This window comes from Panicum virgatum, chromosome 3K (genome assembly GCF_016808335.1).
Source record: "Panicum virgatum strain AP13 chromosome 3K, P.virgatum_v5, whole genome shotgun sequence".
Lineage (NCBI taxonomy): Eukaryota > Viridiplantae > Streptophyta > Magnoliopsida > Poales > Poaceae > Panicum > Panicum virgatum.
Window position 1 is genome coordinate 42,588,957 of NC_053138.1, and position 7,252 is coordinate 42,596,208.

A 7,252-nucleotide genomic window follows, 5' to 3' on the forward strand; every position below is an offset into this window, starting at 1 on the left:
TCACAGAAGGGAACTCCAATTCGGAGGTGAGGTTTTTAATGAGGCGGTTCCTATGTATATTCCCCAAATTATATGAACAATTCCCTTCAGAAAAATGTCTCATGTCGAAGCAACCACAGGGTCGCAAACATCGATCTTCGCATTTGCACCAAGGCTGAAAATAATTAAGTCAGTACAACTCGTAACCGTAACGAGCTATACATACTTATCTTAAAGTGTATTCTATACACTAAGAAAGCCAAGGGGCTGTCGACTCGAAACACGAGTTGAAGCCAAGAAACCTTCGGCTAAAAATCAAAGTGTATTCTATACACTAAGAAAGCCAAGGGGCAGTCGACTCGAAACACGAGTCGAAGCCAAGAAACCTTCGGCTACAAATCAAAGTGTACGCTACAAAAAATGCCAAGGGGCTGTCGACTCGAAACACGAGTCGAAGCCAAGAAACCTTCGGCCAAAAACTAAAGTGTATGCTTTACACTAAGAAAGCCAAGGGGCTGTCGACTCGAAACACGAGTCGAAGCCAAGAAACCTTTGGCTAAAAATCAAAGTGTATGCTACACAATAAGAAAGCCAAGGGGCTGTCGACTCGAAACACGAATCGAAGCCAAGAAACCTTCGGCTAAAAACTAAAGTGTATGCTTTACACCAAGAAAGCCAAGGGGCTGTCGACTCGAAACACGAGTCGAAGCCAAGAAACCTTCGGCTAAAAATCAAAGTGCATAATAAACAAGCCAAGAAGCCTTCGGCCAAAACGAAGTACAAACTACCAAAGTCTTTAGAGCAAGACTGCAAGGGAGGGGGGAGACGCTCCCGCACAATATTGCAGCCTTCCTCCCAAAGACTTCGTCACTTCAAAACAATGAAACCCCGCAGAAACAAGAGCTTGGGAGGGGGGAGATGCTTTTGAAATAAAAAGCTCTTAACCCTCCGGAGATCTACAAAAGCCATCTCGAAGGATGGAACAGTTCCAGAACAAGAGCCACCACGAAGGATGGAACACATATAAACTAAAGCCATCTCGAAGGATGGAACAGTTCCAGAACAAAAGCCACCACGAAGGATGAAACAGATATAAGCTAAAGCCATCTCAAAGGATGAATCAGATCCAAAACAAAGTCAGGCATCCACGAATCCAAGTACTAAACGAGGCTACCATCAAACCACCTCAAGAATTCAGCGACACTAGCACCTGAATTAGCAAAACTAAAACGTTCCCAATCCGTCCCGCTCACGATAACACCTCCGCCATGGATACGCAGTGGTCGAGCGTAAAGAGCATGGTTGGCAGGCACGATTGCCTAATCAAGAAACAACGAGTGAGTAGCTATACAAGTCTGGATCTCTCCCCACCACACAAAAACCCCTAACCAAAGTTGTCGCGGCTCTAAACCTGAGAAGCATCACTCTCGGTTAGAGCCCCGGAGCTTCCGCCAGCCACGGACCCTCCCGCGATATCTTCAAGACGCGCACCCTCCTCCACAACATCCTTCGCGGCTTCGCGAGCACGCCTTACCTGCGAAGAAGGATCAAAACAGTCAATAGCATAATCAAGTTTGTTCAACAAGGGAAGGCAGAGTGTAAAAGGAAAAACAAACCTCCTCTAGTCTCCGTCGCGCAGCTTCCTGAACCACTTGACGACCAGAAAGCTTCCAAAATTTACGAAGGAAAGCCTTTTTAACAGGCTGAACCTTCGTAATCTCTTCCTCAAGCTCTGCATAATCTGGAAAGGCATAGTCCCGCACGCCAATTGTTTCCAGCTCTCGGTAACCTTCGCGAGCCAAAACAGCCATGACACTCTCACAAGTCATCACCGCAGTGTTGTTCAACACGCTGGCCAAAATCCGACCCAAGTCCTCAAACTCACCCAACAGCCAATCGAACAGCCCTGACGCGCCACATTCGGAGTCCTCCGGGAAAGACGAGGGCTCAGCACCGAAAGATGCCAAAGCCTTGCTGTATTCTTCGCGGATGGCGGCACTCTTGTTCAAGATGTCTTGCGAGGCGGATTCCCACATCACGCGGTCCTCCTCAACCTCCTTCTCAAGCTCTGAGATCTTGACATTTTTTCTCTCAACATCGTCTTTGAGCTGGCTAACCTCCGTTTAAAGGTCAACAACCTTCGCGGCATCTCTCTCTACCACACCACAAAGGTTCTCAAGAACACTTTCATCTAGACTCATTTTCTCCTGCATCTTTGAAATGGTCTCTTCCTGTTCAGACACTCTCCCCTTCAGGAGTCCATTCTCCGATGTCAAAGAACCGCGAAGGTTCTCCAAAGCCTTGTTCTCCTTCTCCAAAGTGCTAATCCGCTCCAACAGGCGAGCCTTTTCAGCAGAGTGAGCAAGAAAATTACGCTCATCCTTCCTCGCACTACCCACAACCGCGCGGCTGGCAAGCAAAGCCTGAAAAGAAAACAAGGTTTAAAACCAACAGCGCCATTCATAGAAAAATTAACAACACTCGTCACAAACCTTCGCGCACAATGACGCTGTGATTCGGCCAAGACTTCCGGTCCCGTAAATCCCTAAACCCTTCATAAAACCTACACAAGCCAAAACACATGACAAACCTACACAAAATACAAGGCCTAAAAAAAGACAAGGCCAGAGCGCCATACCCTCAGCATCAAAATTCTCAACATCCCCGGGGAGAGCTAGCTGGTCCCTCGATGCGACCCCAGCAGCCTCATCCTCCGAAGGTTCCAGCTCCAGCAAATCCCCGAGCTCCTTCATCACGCTTGCAACATCTCCTTGAAGGGGGAACCGAAGATAAGGGTCAATGTCAGGCCCTTGGAAAGCAAGGCGCCCAGAGATTGAGAAGGTACCTAGTTCAGAAAAACGATCTTTCGCTTCAACCAAGTGGACACCAGCCCCCGCGGTCCCTTGGGCCTTGTCGTCTTCGCCAACCTAAAAAGCAATTGAATCCTTCGGGGCCTCCATGAGATCATTCTTCCCGTCAGCACCCTGGGATCCTCCAGTGGGAATATCCTTCCCCCCATCCCTGTCATCATCCTTCTCTGGGGATAACTTCTCTTCAAGCAAGAGCCGGGGGCGGTGCTCCACAACTCTCTTAGGCTGAACCTTCGCGAGAACCGAAGGTGCCTCCTCGTCACTTTCCTCGTCCAGAAGATTCACAACGCGAAGGGAAGATTTACCCCCCCCCTTTGCACTGCCGTCAAGACAGCACCTACAGTATCTGGCTCTGCACGGAACGAACCAAATTGATCAAGATAAAGGTGAACCCTTTCACTAGTGCGCGAGCGCCAGGGAACGCTACTCTTCGTAGCGCGAAGCTCCCGCATAAAAGCATCGCTACCCAAATCCTCCCTAGCAATATGAAAAGAGTAACCGCAAGGAAAGATACCTTTCTCCCTTGAATCTTTCGCCGCGCCCGCCGCAGGCCTGATCCTGGAGGTGCCCGAAGGTTTCTCAGCAACTACCTTCGGAGCCCTCGCAGACTGAGAAACAACGGGCTCAGCCTTCTTAGCCTTCTTGGCGGTCGGACCTTCGGATAACCTCGCAAAGGGCGCAGAAGTATTTGCCCCCCTTTTCCTCTCACGAGGAGCCTCGCGGGGGCCATACGAAACGCACATCTTCAGAAAACTCCAGTTCACTCTAACCTTCTCGAAGCAAATAGCCTCAAATGAGTCACGCTCCTTCGACAAAAAGGACCAGCAATAGCAACTGCCTCCTGCTCGATCTCTTCGACGATCATATCGTCAGAAACACCTTCGGGTTTCTGCAAGCCAAAATATGGGAAAGGAAGCTTATCTTTCAAGCCATTAACTTGAACCTTCGAAAAAGCCCCTGGTAACCAATCCCTCGTCAACGGCCAGACCTTCGCGGCCAGGTATTCTTCAATCAGATCCCGACCGTTCACGACATGCGTCGCAGAAACAAACACGGAGCAGCACTCCTTGTAGCCGGCTGCTGTCCTCCGGAAGTCTGCCTTGGGAGTATGTTTGAACTCCACAACCTTCGAGGCAAGGGGATAGGAGACTCCCCCCGAAGAATCAACACTAGGAAAACCAATCTTGGCATAAAACCAGTACTGCTCCCAATCATCTTCCCATTTGTTCTTCTGGCAATAAGATAGCTCTATTCTGTCGATCCCTTGGGTCTTGTTGGTCCTCCTTGGGTGGAATGAACAGCACCCACTCTGAGCAGAATATACTTGTGGATCTTCGCCAAAAGAAACCTTCCGCGTCTATGGATGCATCTCGTAGAGTCTACAGAAAGCATCCACGCTAACCGGCCCATCGAAGGTTTTGACCGCCCAAAAGAACTTCGACAGCTGCACGATGGCGTTGGGGGTAAGATGGTGCATCCGAAGACCAAATCGGGCCAGAATCTTCGGAAAAACGGGGTCCAGCGGGAAACGCAGACCGGCAGAAAAGAAGTCCCGGAACACAACACACTCTCTATCGCGAGGGTCCGGTGTAATCTCATCACCAGGGGCACGGCAAACTCCGGGGCCAAAATACCCTTTCTGCACATAACTCTCGACCAACTCTCGGGTCGCCCATGACTGACCAAAAATGAGAGTAGCAGGAGGCTTCTCCCGGGACCCCATCAGCTCCGAAGGATCAGCGTCCACGTTGGTCAAATCCTCCTCTCCCTCAGACAACTGCCTTCTCTCCTCTTCCGAAGGCTCGATGTCCTCGGATCCAATTGGCCTTGCAGTAACCTTCAACCGAGCCATCCCTAAACAAACCAAATGTTCAGAATCGAAATGAACAAACCTCGAAGATCCCAGCAAAAAGTCGAAGCGAAAACTCACAAAGACTTAGCAGAACAATCCTTCCCTTTCCACAACCGCCGCGAAGAATGGGACGGAACAGGTCGCTTTCACAACCCGAAGACTGGGATGAATCAGAAAGCGCCGCGTGTCAAAATTCGACAAGCGGGCGAAAGTTCGTAAGGAGTAAGAGCGTGAAAGCGACCTGTCATCCCCGCCCCCTTTTATAGGGGGTAACTTCACACTGTTCACACAACGGTAAAAACGAGGAGAAGTCAGAATGACGGCAAATCAGACCGCGACACGTGTAAACAACGCACCTTCAGGTCTCGCCCACCTCCGACCTTCGGGGGAGAAGCTTTTGCACAAATGTCTTGACCGATCTTTGTTTTTTCGAGAGTTCGACCGGCCGGAGTCGGACCTCGCCCGCGAGGGGCTACTGTTGGGGATTGCCTCCTCCCCAAGGTGGCGTGACATGAAGGAGTACCGAAGGTTCCCGAAGGTCCCCAAAGGTTATGCCGAAGCTTCAGCGAAGATGACGAAGCATCAACCCGAAGGTTCTTCGAAGATGACGAAGCATCGAACAGTTCGTCGAAGTTCGGCGCCAGAAGATGGAATCCTGAGTCGCCAGGATGCTTCGGGAAGCGCAGAGGCGAAAAATGATGAAGGTGAAGTCCCTCGAAGCTTGTCGAAGGTCGTCGCTAAAGGTTGTCGAACATCACAGAACCCGGAGGTCCACACTCTCGAAGGTTATGACAAAAACCTTCGGGTGCGGCGGGCGACTCAAGAATGGCTAGCGATGAAGGCGGCGCCACACGAAGCTTGTCAAGGACCGCTACCGAAGGTTCCCAAGGGGCAAAAAAACACATGATCCGGGTAGGAGTATCCAAGTCGGACTGTCCAACCTAGGGAAATTACAAAATACCCCTGTTGTAACCTCTTGACCTTCGTGGGGATCGCAGGGGCATTTCTGGAAAGATGTAATAAGGTTGGGGGTATAAATACCCCCTCCCACCCAACGTTGTACGGGTTGGAACATTTTGTACTGGCTATAGTGCAATTTCTATTGTACAATTCGTGCTCTAGTGTTCTAACCTTTGTTCGAAGAGTATTCACTCTGTCTGGTGATCGGTCCAAAGATCCCAACACTTCCCTCTGGCGCGAGGGAAAGGAAGGAACCATACCGGTGCTGGCAACGCGCGTCCGGATGGAGTCCGGGGCGGTGCACCATGGGTAAGCAAGCAAGCAAAGGCGATGGATTCCATCCATCGAGACAGAGCACTCTTTGTTGCAGATGAATGAAGTAGTAAATTAACCTGGTCTGCTCAGTTTTCTTCCGGGGACTGAAGCTGCGAGCATTACAGGCGCGGGTGCCGGGTCGTGGCGCCCTGCTGCGGCGAGGTCTTTGGTTGCCGCCATAGCTACAACAATGCCAAGGTGGATACTGGCTCGACCAGCGCGACCAGCACTGCACGAAGCGCAATGGACATGTTAAGCTCGTGGGCCACAACTTTTTATTTTTGAGGAGTAAAAATGAGGAACTCTTGGAGATAGATTTACTTTTGCTTCTCTGTACCTATTTGGAAAGTTAGCAAACAACAAGATTTGGAAAAAAATATAAAAAACTCTTGGAGATGATCTTAGAATAAAAAAGACTATGAATATGTTCTAACCTTTTCATCCGTCTGTATCCAAACCCACTGCAACCGCTACCAGCCTACTCCTACGAGTACCTCCAAACATCCACTACACTGTAAAGACAGGGTCGTCGGCGTCTAGCCGTCTAGTCTACGGCATGGAGTAGCTAGGATGTAAATGGTTCGAATATTTTCCGACCGTATTCGAATTTGATCCGGTCTGAAAGGATATTTATGTGTCTGTATCCGATACTAGGTATTCAATATCCGTAACCGATCCGTATCCGAATATTAAAAAGTTACATTTTATGATGTCCATGGTTTTTAAAGCGTTAAGGCGAGATGTGGCGACCCCCCCACCCACACACACATGACGCCTAGGTGACGCCTCGGTGTTATAAGGCGATGCCATATCAACATGTAAAACAACAAGAATAGTACCGGGAAGGAGGAAGAAAGAGAAATAAAGAAAGGGAAAGAGAGAAGGAGAAGTCTTAGTTTAGATAATAAGTCAACAGGTTCTGTTCCACTCTTGTCACATGCACGATGCAGCACCTCTCTTTCCCTCTAACAGAATGGCAGCACACACACTCATCTTATACACAGCATGGACAACCTGCCAACTCTCCTGTTGCTCCATGCCATGTCATGCTCACTTTTCTTGTTGGATGGAAATATGGTGACCTGTTGGCCTATTCTCAACTCCCTTTTTCTCATTTTTTCCACTCTCCCTTGCTCCTTCTCTCATTCTCACAGCCATTTGGCATGGCGTGTTGACGCCCAGCTCCCCAGAGTGCCTTGCCGCCTAAGCGACGACTAGGCGATGCCTTAAAAACCACGATGATGTCAATATACAACAATTTTATTCGGTAAAAACT